We start from the raw sequence: 21,268 nt of genomic DNA, 5'->3' as shown, positions 1-21,268 counted from the left end.
CTGCCCTGCCAAACCGGGTCCCACCCGCTGGGCCGCAGAGGCCCCAGGAGGAGAGCAGCAGGACAGGAAGCCTGCAGCAGGCAGCCTGCCCCCGCTCCCAAGGGCTCCACTCTGACTGTGCTGCCCCCCAGGGAGGGGAGCCGGGCCCTGCACTCCGCTCTGTTGCAGCAGTCTCTGCCTCCCGTGGGTGACAGCCAGGGCTTGGGCACTGCTGCAAGGGGCTGCGGACTTGGGTCCCTGGCCCCATACTCCTGGCAGCTGGGGGACCCCTCCAGCAGGGCTGGGGAAGTGGGGGGGGGGTCTGTGGGTGGGAAGTGAGGGGCACCAGCAGGGCCAGGGGGCTGTGGGTGGAGAGTAAAGGGCACCAGCAGGGCTGGGGGGCTGTGACTTGGGAGAGGCCTGGACCTGGTGAGCAAAGGGAGCATGGGGAGCTCTGATTTTCCATGATAAAAAATCCAAAATCAAATACCAAAATTTATAGGTATTTAGAATTTATTTTATTGTAGTGATTGAGGCACTGGTAGGCTTCCAAATTGCTTTAAAATTGTAAAATGTGTTCACTTGGTACCTATATATAGTGGCGTTTCATTTTAAACATGGATGTTGGGACTTTTCATCAAAGAAATTGCATTTTTAATTAGAGAATTTGTGATTTTTAAACAGGAAAACTAGGATCCCTGATAATCAGTTCAGGGTCAGAGGGAACAACTGGTAAACAGTGACGAGTTCAGGCACAGGAGAAGCAGCAGCAAGTGGAATGGGTGACTGTGTAGTCTGGGATGGTTCGAACAAAAATGTGTTTTTACATCTAGGAAGCTGTACATCTAGGAATAAGGGAGCAGGCTGCAACTACTGAATAGGGACGGTATTCAGGGTGATGACTGGAACATCAGAACGGACAAGTGGCGTAAGTCATTGCATGTGTTCTCTCTGCTCCCACATAAGGCAGCTGTCCACTTGTTTCCTCTTCCCCTGTTTTTCGATGGAGTGCTTCAAAGGCAGGTGCTAAAGCCACAGGAAGTGGAAGCACAGCTTGGAAAAGAGGAGAAAGTACTATCCTCCATTTCAGGCCTCATTTGGGAGGTGTAAGGTCTAGCACTAATTACTGGATTCTCCAGGTCCAGATGGGAACAAACAGTGAAGCTGAATAACCACTGGAACAAGCTACCTGCACAGGTGGTTCCCCCTTATCTCTTGGCATCTTCCAGTGAAGACCAGACATTTTTATGGAAGACATATTTAATCAAATATGAGTTATTTGGCTCAGTACAAGGGTGACTGTAAAATCCAGGGCCTGTCATACACATTCCTCTCTGAAACTACAAATCTATTGTCTCAAGGAACCACTTTTTCTTTGCAAGCTATACAAAGGCTGACTTTCAGCTTGCAACAGCTCGGGATCGTTTGAGATGCAGGGATAAGCAGTGGCCAGCCACTAATGCAGGGCTCACTTCTGTATTCAAATCTACCAGTCTCCCTCCAGCAGGGTGTTCCTTATGCCCATTGCTGGAAGCAGTGGAATCTCTAGTAGAAAAACAGCTACACAGTAGAAACCCAATACCCTCTTTCTACAGGAAGGTTCTTTGTGTCCATTTTATAGGAACCTCACAAAGTTAGATACGCTTCTGCCCATTTAAAAATAAGCATTTGGCCAGTGTGCTTTCCTCACATTGAAAAGTAAGCTGGGCACTATCAGTAAGGACTGGAATAGATTTCCATAACCGTGCACTCAGGTACCAGGAGTAGACAACTGGTACAGTGATGGATCATCTGCTCTGGTAAACCATCTCTAGTAGTGACCAGTACCAGATGCTTCACACAATACCATGAAAGGTCAAAAATTCCCATAATATATAAATCATGAACTAATCCCCAAAGGGAAGTCACTTTCTAATCCCCATCAAATCAGGTCTAGCTTATATGCAGCATTAATATCCCTTGCATGTCATACCATACCAATGAACATAAATGCATTGGTAACACAACAGCCCTGGATACATAACTGGCAGCAGAGATCAAACCCTGGAATTTCTGGATCCAAAGCCTTTAGTGTCTACTGTCTATGTGTGCTAAAAGACCCGCTTCCACTAGTTAAGGGACTGTAGGAGTGATGTGACCCAGCCACTAAGACAGGACAGAGGGCTAAATTGGTTAGGGGTAGGTTACACATAATTACACAGATGCACCTCACATTTGTGCATGCCATTACTGCAAGTGTGTGCACAACTTAGCAGCAGCTGTAAGGATTTTGCAGGTAGAATTCTTCCTTATAAACAGCAGTCCCATAGTCTTTAGTAGCATTCTCTGTGTGAGAGCAGACCTAACAGCACACCCATTCAGTAAAGCCAGGGGTGGATCCAGGATTTCCCACCTGCACCCCACTACTCCAAGCCCACTCTCCCCACAACCAGTGCCAGTACTGTGGGAGTCTCTGGGGACTTTAAAAGGGTGAAAATGCTTTTCCTTTCCCCTTTCATGCTGAGAGGCATATCCCTTCTCCTCCCTTTCCTCCCCTCCAACCTGCTACTCCTGCTTTCTCACTCCTGGGGGAGGAAGAAATGATACTCACACCTACAGCTGTTGTCTCTATCCCCAGCAGAGCTCAGCCCCCATGCAGCCTGGCTGGGGTGAGCAGAAGCAACTCTGGAGCTTCTCCCACCCCCCAGGACAGCAGGGGAAACAGCAGCAGCCGGGGAGAGGAGGGGGAAAAGAAGGGACATGAGCACAGAGGGGTAGGGACAGGGGATGTTCACCAGCTTTAGGGACTTAAAAATATACCCCAGGGCTCCCATAATGAAATCCAGAAAAAGATGTGGTCATGCCACTGCACCCCCTCTGGAGCCACCACTAAGTAAGACAGTCCTATTTCATGCAGTCCCTCTTCAGAAATGCACTAAATTGGCCTCAGACATCAGCTCTGTCTTTGTACATGGTATAATTTCATTAATTCCTAACAACCTGCTAGGCCAGTCTAGGCTGGTTGTTGGAATATATGTATAATGCCTTCCTGCTATTGATCATCTCTAACCATCCTTACAAATCACTTGTTTTTTGGCAGTCTGCCTTCTGATGAGGCCCTCCCCTTTTAGCAAGCATTTTTCATACACAAGAATCCCTATCAGAAGTGCACTCGAATTAGAGGGGAAACTCCCTCAGGAACCGATCTTGGAGCCTGGACTTTTCAACAGTAGGTGGGTTTTTTTCCCCTATGTTTTTAAATATATCAGATGAAGATGAAGTGACAGTAAGCCTGCTACTACTACCATGTGAAGCTGATGAGGATTTTACTGGGCTAGCAGCAGTGCTCCAGGGCCATCCTCTGGGAATACAATATTGATCAGAGAACAGGGAGAGTCCAGTTGAAGGCTGTTTTGAAATCATCAGGTCTCATCAAGTTTGAGAAGTTAGATATAGAGGAAAACATGTCCCAAGGCACTGTGAATCAGGACTTCTGGGTTCGCTCACCAATTTCGCTGCTCCAGACCACCATGCAGCCTGGAGCTAGCCAGCAACCCTTCTGTACCTGTTTGTATATCTGTAAATGAATGAAATAAGACCCATCTCATGACCAGTTAATCGATACAAAGTGCATAGAGCAACTTATGTGAGACACTACTGAAAAAAAATCTGTATTTAATCCCCTAATGTTATAACCAGCTGGAATCACCCTCTTTAAAATATCACAAGATACAAGCACCACTGACCTTAGCCCTGGTGTGGGCACTACAGACACCAGAACAGGTCTCCCTTTGCTCAATATGTGGAGGCCCGTGCAGGCCTATGCCAAGTCTCCCAGCTGATGGGAACATATTTCTCTCCCTCTGCTTCTCACAACCAGAGGAGACCTTGTTGACCTACTCTTCCCATTTGTCCAAGTCCTGGCATGGCAGGAACAAATAGTTGAACACCAGCCAGGGAACAGCCCTTGTTCTGTTGGGCAAGTCCTCATTCACTTCACTGCTGCCCTGCTTTATCTGAAGCAGAATGGGGACCACTGCCTGGGTGGATGACTGAGGAAGAAGAACAGGGGCCATGTGGAAAGGAAGGATGGGGGAAAAGGGGAGGCTGGAAAGGGAATAGTGAGTAAAGGAACTGACGTGTGAGATAGCAAACGGGAAGAAACGACGCACAACTGCCTCGGGGACTGAACACGCTCTCCTCATTACTGAGCAAATGTTCCTCAGGCCCCAAGCCTGGATAACACTGCATGGAGGCTGAAACTGAGAAAACCATCTAACCTCATTTCTGTAAACCAAATCCTTACCTGCCCCACTCCCCTAGCACCCCACTTCATTTACACCTGGGCCAGTCAGATGCAAACCCTCTCCTGATGCCAATCAATGCAATTCTGCGTCAGTCAGCAGAGCTGCATCGCTCTGCCTCTACAGAGGATCTGCCCCAGTATGCAACTGCTCCATGGGCCTCGACCTCTGCCGGAGATCTGCGTATGGCTGTCAGCCAGAGGTGGCTGCAGGGTGGATTCCAGCTCTGCAGGGTGGGCTCACCTGCCTTTCCAGCAACTGCCTGTTCCTGTACACTTTTTTCCCCTGCAAATTAACCTAATAGCCTGTTTACCTTCAGAATCTCATTAGCAGGTCTGCAATTGTATTACACATTATGCAAGAGCAATTAATCAACACCAGAAGCTGCTACACTAAACTCCAGGCATTTAAGGCAATTTCCCAGAGTACTCCTTATTCCAGGTTCATCCTAAAACAGCCAGAATAGGGCGTGGCAGATGGAGGGTTGGGTGAAAGGGGTTGTAATCAGAGTACTTTGCACTCTGGTTATTCTGGCCTGCAGGGCATCTCCTGGGCTACTATATGAGGTGAAGGTAATTTAGAGCAGCCACCAGGGGTGTCCTAATTTGCTGGATGCTACCACTGCATACTGAGCCCCCTGTTTTGTTTGCACCTTCGGTGCTGGGCACCACCTGTAGTATTCTAAGCAATGACCTGTTGCTGCGTAGACAGGGACTAATCAGACAGGATGAATAGCAGACCTCCAGTGGGATCTACTGCTGATCTACAGCTGACTGTGTTTGGTGCTACAGCATCCACCCTTTTAAAATGTGTGTCCTGCTGCAGAGATTCAGGCAGCAGCAGATGGGAAGGCTGCTCAGCTGGCATACCTTTTCCCTTTGAAAGGAGAAAGATATGCAGTGAGAAAAGGAGCCCCTGATAACCTCTCCCCAGTAGCAGGCAGCAGTATATTACCAGTCACAACCATTTAGCTTCCCACTCCATCGGAAGGAAGAAAAGGATGGCACAGTCCTCCCTTCAGGCTCCTTTCAGACTAATTTGTGATTTAAGATTAGGAAACATGCCAGCACTCGAGGGTCTGGGGCTTTATTTCTGCTCCATCTGAGAGCACATTAGGAGATGCAGGCAACTGTAGCAAGTTGCCTCCAGAATCCAGTTCTCGCAGGCAGCTCCCCATTTTCCTGTTAGAGCCCAGCACTGCAGTAAACCCACACACTGATTTCTCAAGGATACTCAGTGACTTCTCTGGATGCTGCAATGCTGTATGTGCCTCCTCTGAAGCATTGGACTGGCTGCCAGTGTGGAAAGCAAGCATTTCTAAGGGTTGCAACTCAACGCGTGTCCTGAACACAGGTCCACACTTATGAGAAAATAATGGTAGAAATGCAAGCTGAGAAAGGAATTCATTTATTCTCTGGACCTATTAAATTATTTTTCTTTATATTATCCATCATTGCAGCTCCACCATAATTAGCATCAGTGGGAGTTAGCACAGACAAGGCTCTAACCCTTCTGCCACTATCTAACCCTACTCTGACCAGGATCAAGACAATATCATGCATCAAATACTACTTGTTTCAGTAGTGGCAGCAGTGGTGGAAAAGTAGAAGGACAAATACTTAGCAAAGACTCAATGCATCAACAGATCAGTATTTAAAAAGATAAGAGTGGCAACTTCCCAGAGATTAGAGGTTCTGGCTTCCCTGCCCACTTCAAATTTACTTGACCCAGTCTTGGGTCCAGACCATCACGTGTCCTCAGTGGCTCTCTTATGTTTTGCTGCCTTTATGTGCTGCACATTTCACATAAGAAGAGTACCTTGGATGGCAGGATTTTGTGCCTGGGTAGAAGAGCACATCTCAAGCTCTGATTTTGCACCTCTGCATTCACAGATGGAGGCTGCAGATTATGCATAGCACTTCTGACCTCGGGCTGCCTGGTACTGTAAGACGATGTTCTTTATAAAGCGTTTCATCCCAAGAAGAAATTTTATCTCTACAAGCCTATTAAGTTATTAATGAGTTTTTACCTGGGCTTCCCTCTACTGACCTGTTTATTGACACTGACATGTTCAAACTTTAGGATGCTTGGCTCATGGGATAGTTTTTATCTGAGCCCGTTGAATTTCCTTTGGACAGTGGGCATCACCAGAATCATACTTCGTTTACCTTGCTTTTAATTCTTGTCTCCGCCATGCTTTCACGGGCAGTCTTGGAAGCACATTCCTAAGCTGACCTCACTTCGGGTCTAAAATGTCTCTGTGGTCCATTCAGTCCTTCCTCTTCATATGAAGGCATTGTCAATAAGGGGGCCAGGTAGAGGGAATTACTATCATGGTTTCTTGTGATTTGGACTTCTTTCTGCTAGGAACTGTTAGTAACCCATTTACTCCTTTCACATAAGTCAATAAGTAGAAAACAGATGAGTACAACATTTAGTTGCTGCTGATTCTGGGACTGGGTTTAGGTAATGAGTCAGAGGTCAAAACCTCTTTATCCCATTACTAGTGCCCTAAGCTTCCCAGTACCTGGAGCTAAAATGACAGGGGGTAACTTCTAAACTAATTCTGCACATGGGCCTGCCTATGCTGTCTCTGTTCTGCACTGGGGAACACCATGGGTAAGCAGGCCTCCCCCACTTGATCCTACTGTGCGCGTTAAATCCTGAAAATGAGGAAATTAGCTGCCTCAGAGCATTCTCCAGGACCTGCTCACGCACGGCTCATAGGCTCTGTCTCTGACATCCTCATTAACATACAGGCAGAGCCATTTTCAGGTGGCTACACTAACTCAGTCCTGGGATTCTGTGTATGTGGAGCAGGAGTGAGTAGGTGGCATGTGTGTCATGTCAGTGCCCATGGGCTGGAAATGATGGAGATAAGCCCTCTGCCAGACTCTGAGGGACATGTTGTGCCAGTTTCCAATTTCATTTATATGGGTTAAAAGCCACTGGCTTTTAAATTCTACTGTTCCTCTCACTCACATCAGGACAGATCAGGAATAACGCCAAGGAAACTAGTGAAGCAGCCCTGGTATAGAACGAGTGTGCAAAGAGAATTACATCTCCTGAATTCAGTGGATGTTTGTCTGAGTGAATACTGAATTACTAGGTCAGCCCCTTTTCACACAAGTGCAGCGCCCAATATTCTACCTCACCAGCAGTCTCTGTCCTTTCCGATCATTTGAATTAATCAATAACTCTGAAAACTGACTATGCTGGAAAAATCTTTGAATAAATACAACCTTGACAGCCCTCACTGAGCCATTACAGCACCAAGAAAGTCTTCAGTCTCAATGCTGACTGGAAACCGACTGCTTCACAGCAGCACATAGCCGCTTTCGCCTGTAGCCCATTTCAGCTTCCGTAACACAGTGGTCCAGCATCCTTGGCATCTACACTGACATCCCCAAGCTGCTTCTGTTCCAGGAGATGAGTTGGTTTGCTCAGTCCAATTCACTGCACTTGCTAAATCTAGCAGAGGGCCTGACATTTGCATAGGAGAGTGCACTATATTTCAGCCATGCTTTCTCATGTAGTTGCCCAGGGTTACATGAACTTCAATGTTTTCCTGGGCAAAATCCTGTGAACTGCTGTGTACTGTTGAGGCCTGGATGAGCTCAGATTCAGCCTCGAGTCAATGGTGAAGAAGAAAGAGCACCTCATGCCTCACTTGGAAGACCCTACCAAGCCTTCCCAACCAGCCAGCATTGTGAGCAGCACAGAGAACTCAAGGGAGACTTGCATCCACTTCTACAGAGCCAGAGTGAAGGTCACCATGATTCAGATTTTAAATGAAAGGAAGGAGTGAGGTAGAAAAGAGCAATGAACTTCACACTACTCTGGAGATGATCACCTTAGAGGAAGCTAGCTACTCCTCCCTCGGGAAGGATCATAGTAGCTACATGACACTGGCATGCAGTGGGTGTAGGCTGCTGGAGGACCAACAACCACCTTCTCTCCTCCTACCTGCTAAAACTGTGCAGAGCAAGTTGCAGGGTTTAGAAAACGAGTATGTGCAGCAACACGACAGAAGAGGGCTTAGCAGTGTGGTGGGTAACTGGGGGAGCACTGATTTCCAGGTGTTGTCACTGTTGCTGGTGTAATTATGCACCTGCAGCCATTTTTTTTGCCCACCCCCCAAGTCAGCACCCAGAACAACTGACCTGGTCACCCCACTCTAGTACAACACTGAAAGAGGGATCACTGTCCTGGCTACCACTGTGGGCTAGATTCAACTTGGGAACAGAGCGAGTGCGAGTAGCATGGCTGCTTCTGGGACATTGGCTCACAAAGTTCATCAAAGAGACTCCCTCAGGGTCTCTTTCATTCAGGATGGTTGTGAAGGGCCACTGAAATGCTGAGTGCCATTCCTTGACCCTATTCACTTCTGGCAGCCTTAAGCATCAGGAATCCCACTGAGCCCTGGAGCAGAAGCCCAGAGCATCGTGCTAGCCACACTGCCATCCGACTGGGCTGTGGCACAAAGTCTATTTGCCCCATTTCCTTGCTCCTGGACAACTGTGTTTCAAACTCACTGCCTGGGGGGTCCAGGAGCCTCACAAACTAGAGAGAAAGGGTCACAGAGGCAGGCAGAGGCTCAAGCATGCAGGGGCATAGGATAGATGTTACAGGAAGGAGTTGCTCACACACACACACGACTTGGACAGAGCCCTGCACTTACTAATTTACAAAGGGCCGCTGTATCTGCTCTCAAACTTCCTCCATTTTACCTCATACATGCTGCACCCAGGGACATATGCAGATGGCCGTTTTAAAGGTTGCTTCTTGGTACATTGAGAGAGGACTGATAAAAAGAGCTTTGTGTTCAGCCATCACGGCTAATTATTCTCTGAAATATCTGTTCATGTACACAGACGCACCAGCCCCCTCATTCAGGGCTTCTGAAAGCCGCTCTCCATCCCCCCCGCCGAACATGGCAATGTTTACAAAGGAAAGCTAATTCCTTGCAGGTTGTTTTGGCCTGGAATGATGGTTGCTGCTGCCTCCCGCCTCTACCCTGCAGGCACGTGGCTTGCCGGTGATTGAGCACACCTGTGCCCTGGGCCTGGGCCCCTGGAGCTGCGGTGGAGGCGTGTACACTAAATGACTTCACCCTGCGCCAGCAGCTCTCAGGGAGGTCACTCAGAGGCCTGCAGGCAGAGGCTGACTGAGCACAGCGCCTCAGCTGAACCAGCTCACAGTAGCTCCTCCACTTCTCCACTGTCACAGTCTCAGCTCCTGTCATACTCCCACCAGAGAGATCTGCATCTGGGCTTACACTGGTACTGGGCCCTACTCTGTGACAACCCCTCATTTGAGGTCCCCAAGACCAAGAGCCTCAGAGAGAGAAGTTCAGCTAACTCAGGGGTGTCCAACCTTTTTGAATGTGGGGCCAGATCACGAACTTTGTATCACCCAGAGGGCCGGCGAGCCATATTCAAAGACCTCACAGGAAGCAGTATCACATCATCCCCCCCAAAACCAAAGAACTGTGTTTACTTTCATTTCCCATCGCAGCACCTCAGGCCTCAGAAAACAGCTTGGAGGGCTGCATGGTGGCCCGTGGGCCGCACGTTAGACAAGCCTGAGCTAAACACAGGCATGAACCCTCATCCAAAGCTCATCTGAGCCATTTCAGGTTTCCCAAATTGGCCTGGGGATCTCAAGGGTACAGGCTTTCTTGTGAAGGTCAAGACAGAGGTACCTCGAGGGAAGCCAGTCTCTGCATTTCTGCCCCTATGTTTCAAAGCTTGACCAGAGCAAAAAAAAAAAAAGTGATAAGCAAACATATTGAATACAAGGGGGGAAAGTTAACTGGACTTTTTTCAGTTCTAAAACTTTGAGAAGTGATTTGGCAAGTCCTTATTCATGCAAGTTCAAAGGAATAATGAAAACAACCCAGGGGCAACTATGCAGCAAGTATGTAATAGAAGCTAAAGCTAACAGGAACCCATGATTCAGTCCACCTCTATGATCCCCGTGAAAGACGAGACATTTTAGGCTTTGGCTTTCAGAGGTGCTAAATTCTCCAAAAGGCCCTTAGACTTTCATGGCAGTTGTGGGGGGTCAGGACTGCTTAAGTCCAAGATGTCTTATATTGAGTACCAAGAAACTGAGGCATCCAAAATCAGAGGCCACTTGTGAAAATTGGAGCCACGGGCACCTCTGCTTGAAGGCCAACAGGAGATATTTCCGATTAATGGCAGATACAGAACCTGCTCCTTTTCAGATACCAGCTTGCATGCATGTCCTTTCACCTTAGTGTGCCATGACAAGCCCATTTTCACTGTAGCTACATGCTCCTTCCCCCTGCTCAGCTACATCTTTGTCACCCATGGGATTAAGTCTTCTCCACTGACTTCAGAGGAGTGATAACAGTTTACACCAGCTAAGGATCTGCCCCCTGTGCTAAATTTTCTCTCCTACCTTCTCGCCTCTGTTTCTGTGCTCCCCTGTCAGAGCTTTGTTGGAGTCTTCCCACAAATATCAAAGTGGAAATCATGTTCATCTAAACCAGGGGTAGCCAAAGTGTAACCAAAGGATGCAGAGTGGGCCACATTCCTGGGACTCCTGTGGAGGTCCCTATGGGCTGTGCTCCACCTTTAACAAAAAAGCTACATAAAAGCATTGCATGCCAGGAATTTCATCCTACAAGGGCTCCACACCTGCCTTCTCATCCAACATCCCCATTCAAGACAGGCCATAGCAACTCAAGCCATTTTACTTAGGTACAGCCCAGAGGCTGCTGGCAAGTTAGCACTGAAGCCATCAAATTAAACAAAGATTTAATGCCTCTCTGTGATAGTCTGGCTGTATTTATTATGACCGACTCATCTGCCCTTGAAGAGAAGTGCTGGCTGTGGAGTTGAACCACTGTGGACTTGTGTGGAGACGTTTTGGGAAGGCAGTTAGTAACATGCCTCCAAAGGAAATGAGAAAGAATCTACTATCCAAGAGAGGCACTAGATAATATATATAGCATGAGATAATGTAAAATTTCTTAGTCCATAATACCCCTCAGTCCTGACCATCAGAACCTCCTACTGAATTCACATGGGCTTAAGCCGGTGGACACATGCAACGCATGCTGCTGAACTGCATAATGGTAGTGAAATGCTCAGAAAAAAAACTGAGCTGTATCCTATACTGAGTTTGAACCCAGGTCTCCAGAAGTAAATGACTAATGTGCTAATGCACTACAGCCAAGTGTGGGAGTCTAAATGACTGCATTTATAAACCCAGCTTAAGAGGTAGCCAAAGTGCAAGTAAAGGAAAATGTTAATGGAGTTACATTAAACAGAGCAAACCAGATGGGCAGGGTAAGCGTGGACCTGCTACGCAGTTGCTTTCTAATTCAGTAAAAGCATTAAGCTAGAAAGGGAAATGCCGAACTTGGGGTAAAGCCATACATGGAATATAAGCACAGGTGCTCTATTTTGGGACTAATCTGGTAACCAGGCATCAATCACAACAGCTCTGGCAGGAAACCTCAGAAAGATTCAGAAGTTCATGACAACCCCCCAAAGCTATCTTACCCAAACCTATGCAACATGGGGCTGCACATATTGCAAGGAGAGGCATGCAAGGTTTGTACCAAGGCTTGAGGTCAGTCCTCATTTTATTCCCATCAATTTGCCCACACTTAGCTATTATTGTAGCAGCCCTGGATAATTAGCCACTTAGAGTTTCAGAGATGCTACCAGAAGCTAGACCATCAAAGTACTTCCAAACCCAGGATATCAGACATGCTGCCAGGAATGAGAGTACTGCTAAAAGGAAGAGTCCTGGACTCCTGCCAGAAGCTAGAGCAGTTCAAGAAAATTAAAGCAAGGTATTGAATATCTATAATCCAGGGAAGGAGAAGGATGGAAGGATTTGCAAATAAGGGGTAAAAAACAAATACGGGGCTGAGGGCCTGGTTTTACAGCCCATATCCAGAGAAGCAGCCCCCTTCATATGTGCTGTCTCCTGATGTCAAAAGGAGTACTGGGGTGAGAAAGGGTTATAGGATTAGGCTCTTAAGCTGTACATGAAAGCAAAACACAAGAAAGGCTTTAAATATTTAAAGGAGCATAAAGGCAGGAGCAGGAATCAGGAAGAGGACAAGAGATGGAGATGAAAATCAAAGGAGAATTCTACAAGCTGGAAGGGGGTGAGTCTCCAGACATTCACAAGGGAAGGAGATGTGCTAGAGAGTGGGATACAAAAGGGCAAGTGAAACATTAAAGATTCTGCTGTCACAGGAGGAGCAGCTGAGAAACTAAACCCAGGTGCAGGCTGCTGGACCCAGATAAATGACCCCTCTGCATTAAGGAGAGATGAGACACTACTTAAAATACCTGATGCAAAGAGTAACCACATATGGACTGATGTCAGGCAGAATGTTTCAAGCAGGGTTCCACAGGGATCTGTTCTGGGCCCAGTGATGTTTAACATTGCTACTAATGATTTGGATTCAGGAAGAGAGAGCTTCCTGCACAAGCTTGCTGATGACACAAAGCTGAGAGGGGTTGCGAGCACTGGCAGAAACTAGGAGTAGAATTCAAAACGATCTAGACAGATTGGGGAACTGGGCCCTGGACAAACAGAAAGGAATTCAACAAAGATAAATGTAAGGTGCTACATGTGGGGAAGAAACCCCAAATGCACTGACAGTGGGAGATAACTGGCTGGACTTCAGTATTGTTGAAAACAATCTGGGGCATCGGTAGATCCCAGATTCAGAATGAGTCAGCAGTGTGGTGCAGTGAGAAAAAGAAAAAAAATAAAAAGTTGGGCTGCATCCACAGAAGTATTGGGTGGAAATGCGGTATAAAGCATTTGTCTGAGGTGGTTTAGGAATTAATAGCATCGGGGTGTCTGGTGCCTCCTGAATCTGGGGGGGGCAAAAACTCTGTATCTACTCCTATACTTCTGTGCTATGGCTTAGTGCCCCCCGCCCCCCCCCAGCTCGCTGCCAGCCCACACTGCAAAAAACTACCCCATCCTGAGCAGTGCTGAGTTGGAAGCCAATCTCGGGGGGCGGGGGTTATTCATCAGTCACCTGTGAATAACAAGTCCTGATTTTGGGGTGGGGGTTGGACTACATGACCCTGGAGGTCTTTTTCAACACTGTGATTCTAAGAACCCAAAGCTGCCTGCACTCTGCACTGTTTAAAACAAACAAAATCTTGTAATTCCCCCCTCAGTCTCTTCCCTCATTGCCCTGCACTGGCTGTCTGGTTTAGCACTGAACATACAGAAATACAGCCACTCTTTCCATCCAGGACTATTCCACCACCATTTTTAATAAAAGAGCTACCATTAATCTATCCAGCCTTTCTTGAGACCCTAAACTGTGCTGTACAGAGCTGAGGAAGAGACTACTGGAAAGAAGACAAGACCCATGTGTGGCAGGACATGCCACTTGAAGAGGTTAGGCAGCCTACTGAGCCACCAGCAGGTGAGGGTCAGGGCAAATTGCAGAGTCAGCTGACTCAAGAGGCCAGCAGGTGAGCCTACACCTGAGCAATGGAGTCACCTGATTGGAGGAGGGCTGGGTATAGACAGGGTATAAGCCCAGGCTGAGAGAGAGAATGCGAAAGCACAGGGACATATTTAGAGGCCACATGAGCCACAGGAGGGTCTGGGTGAACCCAGGGAGTGGGCCACAGTGTGGGGGCCTACTGGGGGGTCTGAGCCCCAGAGAATGAAGGGGCTGCATTAAGAAAGACCTGTGGAGGGGCTTGAGAGGGCTGACAGCCAGAGGACTGACCCTGAGAATCTCAAGTGGTCTGTGCAGGGCCAGGACCCAGGAGGGACTGAAGGATGAAAGACCACAGGAGAGATGCCCAGAGCCTGGAGTTCTCAACTGGCCTGAGGCAGGGCCAGGGCCTAGGAGAGGCCAATGGTCCTTGTGTGGCCATAAATGAGAGAAATGTGTCAAGGGACATACAGCCTTGCATGATGATGGCTGGTGCTAGGCCTTCTGATAAAGAGGGATCAATGAAAGGGGTCCACGAGTGACCTGGGAGCCAGAGATTGGATCCAGGGGGCAGGGAATAGAGTGCAAGACCAGATGGGTCCAAGGATCTGGAGAGTGGCTGGGAACGTGGAGAACTAAAAGGGTCCAGGACAAGGGACCAGAAGAGGCTGGCAGCCTGGAGAGGGGCCAGGAGGGGCCTGATAGCTCAGGGAGTGGTTGTGCAAGACCGAGAGGTCTGAGAGCCCAGAGGAGCTGGAGGAGAGACCGAGGGGTCTGGCAACCAGAGTAGGGCTGAGAGGAAGACCAAGGGGTCTGGTAGCCCAGGAAGGGGCTGTACAGAGAGACTGAGAGGTCTAAGGCCAGGGGCTGAGAAGGGCCTTCCAACCTTTCGGCCTACAGAAGGGCTGCATCTACAAGTGGTAACATATCTCTAAGGATGCCATGTGTGAGCCATGCAGCATGGTGTAGGGTTGGTATGGAGCCATGCAATTGGCCCATAAGGCCAGGACCACAATCTGGGTGGTCATTACAATAAGACCAGGACAGCCTCCTGCACTCTGCACACAGATTAGGGTGTCTGCCCAGCTCTTTCCTGTCATACCTTGACATTAGTTGTTATACAATCTCAAAAAAAAGTTTGGGGTACCCTGTGACACTATGAACTGCTATTTCACAAGTGGTACAAGAAAGCAGACAAAACCAGTAAGGGGACTATCCAGCAAGGACTTCATGCAATTTTAACCAACTACTAACTGTGGAGAATTCTAGCTCACCGAATCAGTCCTGTCAGGAAACCAAGCACATCCTTATTTTCAACCAATATGTCATGCACCCAAAAGATTTTTAATTTTAAAATGCATACCCAGGATTTACAGCTTCACTGGTGAATGGTAATGGGTCAATATACCCTAGACATAAGTCCTCCAAGGAATATGGTTATGGCAGGATCAGGCAACGTGAGTTTTCCTCACCAAAGTTCCTTCCTCAGAGCTCCAGACTCAGCATCCTATCTTGGGTTTTAGTCATTGATGAGGCTGCAAAAGAAAAGATAATCTAGCCAAGATGACTTGAGTGATGGTGTCCTCTCAATCAGTGGGGGGATAAAGAGCATAAAAACTGCAGGACTGAACACCCAGGAAACAATGCAGGCAGATGTTGAGTTAGACCCATTGGTCTCTCTCGGTCTCATTATTGCTTTTGATCACCATCCAACTAAGTTGCTAGTTTACTTTTGTCTGCTAGTTCTCTCAGAATTGGACTCAAGGAGAAAGCCCTGTGGATGGATTATGTCTAAACCAGTGGTTCTCATTTTTTTTTTAGACTCAAGGCACCCCTTAGAAAATGCCAGCTCTTCGTTTTCACTCTTTGTTTACCTACAGAAAAATAAGTTTTCTGTTGCAAAGAACTCAGAAAGACCACAACTATGGATTCTACTTGAAATCCATGGGTCTATGTCATGAATCATATTTGCACCTAACAGTGCTAATGTTGTATGGCACCCTTGTAAAGATACCAAGGCACCCAGTGCTGTGGCATCCTGGTTGAGAATCATTGCTCTAAATGCATTAGTTGGTCAGAGAATGTTAAACCAAGTTTGCATAATAAACCACATGCTTCACTTGTATGAGTAAGAACACAAATGCCCTCATTAAGCTGAGATGCCACTTTTTTAGCCTGATGCCACCAGGATTATAGCAATGAAGACTGAAGTACTTTTTTTTTTTTTTTAATCTGTCAATGTAAGATGTCATTTCCTCCCAAGTCCTGACAAAATGACCCGTCCAATGCAGGCAGCTTCTCTGTGCTCCAGCTCTGCTCTAAACGGAGCACTTCTGTGGAGGAAGGGGAGGAATCACTGGTTAAATGATTAGCCCAGACCCATGTTCCAATCCTTGTTCCACCACAAACTTCCTTCGTGATCTTGGGCAAATCTCTTTTGCTGATCTATCTTTAACATAAGGGTGACAGGATTTTCCTGCCTCACAGGAGTATTGTGAGTATGCAGTGGAATGGGATTGGGACTACAGGACAAAGAGCAGTAGTGAGGGAAGCTGTACATGCATTAATGATTGTGAGATGCTCAGATTCTGGGGCCATATCTCTATCTTGCCTAGATAGGAAGTGAAAAGGCTTCCGCTCCCATGACCTGGTTAGTCTTTGGTCTCTCATCTAAGGATACCAGCTGGTGTAAGTGGTGATGGCAGCTATGTGTGAAGTGGAGACACCTGCCCTGCAAGAACTAGACTGAGGTTCACCAGCTCATGTCATGTACAGTTTCCTGAAACGAGGGCCGTTTACACATGAAAGGAAAGCCAAACACTCAAGTCCGACTGTTGAACCAGACTTACAATGACTGGTTTTCATTTATGATTGAAATACACGGATGAAATACATAATAACGATCATTCTGACAACTATTTTTGTTCACGCAAAAAATGCTGAGTCTTCAAGTAAAACTTCTATCACAACAGAAATGGCAATGGTCAGAAGTTAAATCCATTGCCAAAAACATTACTGATCTTCAAGAGTCACCACTATTTAAAGGAAGACAGAGATGGATTCTCAATAGTCATGAATCATCCTAGCTTTGCAGCCCTGCATGGAGTTGTGATAATTTGTCAGCTTAAGGTTTGCCTTACAGCCTCAGCTCTAAAAAGGCTCCATACCTGGAAACAATCACTGTTAGTTTCACTTCAGAAAAAGCCAACAGAAGCCATAAGGACCTCACAAAAATTAGCACATTTCATGAACAGGTGTCAGACAATAAAAGGCTGCACTACATGCCGTGTAATGCGGGTGTACTGAGGCTATAAAATAAATGTCAACATTTCTCAGGCAAACACAAGTGTGAAAGGAAGTGGGGCGGGAAGCAAAGGTAATTAGGAACACAAAGCAGAGCCTTTTACTTTACTGAATCCAAGGAGACCAAAAGTCACAGCCATGAACTAGCTGCATGGCGGCCTATATGAAAGGACTTGATAGGTCTCGTTCACAAGGCTCTACAGGAGCTTCACAGAAATGCTGCTGGCAGAGAGGTCAAGAGCTGAATGAGCCAGAGCCTGAGCTGTGGTTTGGGTCTCTAAGAGCGTGTATGAGGTCCACTACAGGGCAAGTGTGAAGGAAGTTTATATTGCCACTGTCTATGTGGCTGTAGCCTATTGAAAGAGAAAAGACTTCTGTCTCAGGGGAACTGGAACAGGCTAATCTGCCACTTTAAGGGCCTGCAGCCAGCCAGCCCATTCAATTATCAGAGCTAACTGAAAAGGTGTTAGGCTATAAAAAAGGCTGAGAGCTGCATTGTTGGAGTGACAGGAGGGAAATGGACTCCTGTGGCTATCCCTAAAGCAGAAAGGGGGTTACTCTGGGAGCTTGTACCTGAATTAATGCACTGTTCTTGAGGAAAGACCCTGAAAGTGATCTAGGTTTGATGTTTTACCTACCTTGAGCTAGGGAAATTGGTCAGCAGCCCCAAGAATGATCCATCTAAAACCTTCTACTAGTACTGCATTTATGTATTAAACAAAATCTCAAAATCCTGAGTTCTAATAACAGTTGAGGGTTTCACCAAATTAAAATATTCCTGTGAAATGTGATGCAACATTTAATCACAGCTAAATATATTCCTGTTACTCTACTGAAGGGCTTGATTAATAATCCACATCACATTATGCCTCTCATTCTTGCACTCTAAAATGCTCTAGATCTAGGAATGGCAGTTGACTAAATTGCCTTTAAATCACAAATTTGTTTGAAAACTAGGTTTTGCCATAGAAACTATTAGCTCAAAGTCTATTTCTTATAGGGATGTCAAATGCAAATGCTTGTTAACCTCTTGGTCATTGTAAAAGCCCAGCTCTCCTGTGAATCAAAACTCCCAAGGATTCTTCTGTTATAAAGTACAACATTAAATGCTCTTTTACAGATAAAAAGCATCAGAGCTTACTTCATAATCAATGACTGAATTTTCACTGTTATTTTCTTTGTGCTTTCAAAATTGTGGCATTCTTTTTCCTACGTTAGATTTTTTAAAAAAAAATATCTAGTCTTCATGATGCAACAGTGCTACTAAAACCACAGTTCAGCTGCTCAGCACTATCATCTTCATCTGCATTGTGCTAGAGCCGGAGGCTCAACTCATGGCTCGGGGCCCACTGAGCCAGGCAAGGTGTAAACACACTGCCACAAGATGGTGCCCTCCTTCAACACGCTTATAATCCAAATGTTAAATGACAGATAAAGCGATGGATGAAACAAACAAATTGGGGGAGTGCCAGGAAACAGAGAGATGATTAGAAACAGGATATTTAGTCATGCTCACAGCACATAAAGCTACCTAATCCAGACGGTTTTCCCTCTTCCTACATTTTGCCTCCTGCCAAGCCACTACTTTCCTTGACTCCTCCTACACTGGATATTCCCCATGTTACCCACACTATCTAGAATCTCCTTCCAGTTCCAACCCATATCATTCTCTTCCTTCAGACCCCTTAAGTCACATGCCGTTTTTGTTTCCTTCCCACCTCACTCCTGATGTGATTTTACACCTTCCCCTAGGAGCAGAATACACTGACATTTTAACATTGAATACAGCATTGAATCAAAAGATGTAGAAAAAACCAACATCTTGTGACCGTTTCACAGACCCCTCCTGCAGCAGACATGTAGATGGTTCCGAAGAAATGCTTAATAACAGACAGGCAAGTCCTGGAGACCAATTATACTCTAATTTGTTCTTTTTTATAAACCTTTCAAGCTTTTTTGTCTGGAATAGCACCACAGTAATGGTTTTTCCCCCTTTTTCTGATTTAAAAATAAGATTCTTTTTCCTTCTATAAAGGCATGCATCAGTCAGATGTAGTCGCTGCACCAAGTCTATTCTTCCACAATATGAAAGTACTTTGATAACCCCAGGAACAACGTTTGAACAGTAACGGGTTTTTTTCTGACCAGGTAAAATATTTGTCAGTGTGGGTACCATGCTCTTCTGTGACACCAGATGCTCTAAAAACTTCCTTGCTGTTAGCTTCCCAAAGGGAAACATCATCATGTTCCCCGGAAGTATTCAACAGTAGGGACTGCTACATTTCTTTGGATAAAATGATTCCAGTTGAGAGACATGCCCTAGGACACCCACCTCCCATTGACTAAAGCAGCGTTTCTCAACTGATCGGTCGCGACCCAAAAGTGGGTCACAAGAATATATGAAAGGATCGCAAACAAACTTAAAAAATGGATTCTCCTTTAAAGGAGAAAAGCGTGGGAAACCGTGGCTTTTCCCTTGCAGGCTGGCAGCGTTTCAGCCTGAGGGGCTGCTGGGAGCTCCCCATGCCCGACACCCCTTCCTCCCTGCCCCACATACCTCCCTGCCTCGCACATGGAGGGGCTGGGGCGGGAGTGAGGGGCACTGGGTCAAGCCTGGCCATCTACAAATGGGTCCTGGTACAAAAAAGGTTGGGAGCCACTGGACTAAAGGAATGGAGGGCACCCAGGACTAGGTCTTCTCAAGGCTTGGGTCCAAAGCTGTCTATGGAAAGCAAATACATGGTTGTCGAATTGGCGAGGCACGCATACTTTGCCCAGCTGTGACCATTTTTTCAGTCTGCCTAGATCTCAGGATGCTCAGGTCATTTTAATGCTCTCCTAAACTGCAGCTGTGGCTGGTGACCATCATCTTCAGTGTCGATCTGCAGCCCGTGGCTCCAAGAAAAAGCTGCTTCACCTGGAGAGGAGCTCACATGCTGCGCTCTGTCCGCAGGCTCCACCTCTTCATTCAAGGGGCAAGCAACCAAGGACCAAACTCTCCCGTTAGTGCTCTCACTACATCTCAGATAACAGAAATCCACGGTACCAACCGACCTTCCTTACAGAGATGTCATCTTGACGGGCGTTTCTACAGGACTTTTCTGTGCTACTGTTGTCTGCAGGGGAATACTTCTCTGATAAAGCAATATATGGAGACAGATCTTCAGAGGGAAAGGAAACACACTGCTGTTGTGGCTGACGGAGACTAACATCCCCCATGCAACACATGGAGCATAGGTAGCCTGAGCCAGCAAGTAATGAACACACTCGGCATTTCGACCAGCACAAATCTGGTTCAGGAGATGAATTAATTCCAGAGTTGCAGTTCTATTTATAGCTCTAACGAGGTTCTTAGCTGTCCCCATTGGACTGCATCTGACCAGGGATACAAAGCCACCCCAGACAAGCCAACTAGAGGCAAGGCAGCTAGGAATTTGACTGGAAATCTCGGAAATCGCAGAAGCTGCCGGGAAGCGGGGATGACAAGGGGGGAACGATCCCCACGGAAAAGAGAAATCCCCGAATGCTGGCGCTCCTGGGGCAAGCGGCACGTTGGCCACCCCCGGGGAGAGCCGCAGGGCCAAGGGAGATGCCCTCGGGGAAGCCAAGGCGTCTTTCAGCCGCGGCCAGGCCCGGGCACCTCGGGGAGGGCAGGGGCAGGGGCAGGGGCAGCTCCTACAGGTGGGAGACCGCGGGCCTGCGGGAGCGCCTGCGGCGCCGGCGGGCGGGATGCGGATGCCGGTGCCAGCCCGACCTCCCCTCCCTTGCAAAGTTACGGCCGCTAGCTCGGGGCCGCCCGCGCCCGGGGGCCGCACACGCCGGGGGCAGCCCCGCGCCGCCCCGCGCCGCGCCGCGCCGCCTTACTGCTGCCTTCAGAGCCGGCCGGCTGCGGGGACGCGGCTGCCGCCGCCCGGAGCGCTCATGCCGGCCGCGGCGCGGGCGCGGGGCTGCAGAGGCGGCCTCTGCCGCTGCCGCTGCCGCCGCCGCTGCGCCTCTGGCTGGGAGCTTCGCCTCGCCTCGCCTCGCCTCGCCTCCGCTCCGCAGTGCTCGCACGGCGCATGTGCCCGCGCCCGCCCCCTTCTCCCGGCGGGGCCCTGCGGGGCTGCCGCCTCCGGCGCCCGCCGCACCCCCGCGGGCTGGGGCAGAAGGCGAAGGCGAAGGCGAAGAGCAAGGGCGAGCCTGCCTCCCGCCTGCCTCGTGCGAGAGCCGGCCCTCCTCCTCCTCCTTGCACTGCCCCTCG

General features: G+C 47.9%; 1 protein-coding gene across 1 annotated transcript in view; it reads right to left on the bottom strand.

Moving 5' to 3' along the window:
- LOC149858148 (actin-binding protein WASF3-like) overlaps positions 1-21,064 on the bottom strand; it is a 53,176-nt gene extending 32,112 nt beyond the window's left edge. Inside the window, exon 1 of the mRNA XM_090059967.1 lies at positions 20,893-21,064. The gene's annotated coding sequence lies outside the window, so the exon portion shown is untranslated. The remainder of the gene's footprint in view (positions 1-20,892) is intronic.
- Positions 21,065-21,268: the final 204 nt, after the last annotated feature.

The sequence above is a fragment of the Crocodylus siamensis genome, chromosome 8 (assembly GCF_052110815.1).
Source record: "Crocodylus siamensis isolate JL-2025a chromosome 8, ASM5211081v1, whole genome shotgun sequence".
Taxonomy (NCBI): Eukaryota; Metazoa; Chordata; order Crocodylia; family Crocodylidae; genus Crocodylus; species Crocodylus siamensis.
Note: the sequence above shows the minus strand (reverse complement) of the source record. Positions and strands in the feature narration are given on the sequence as shown.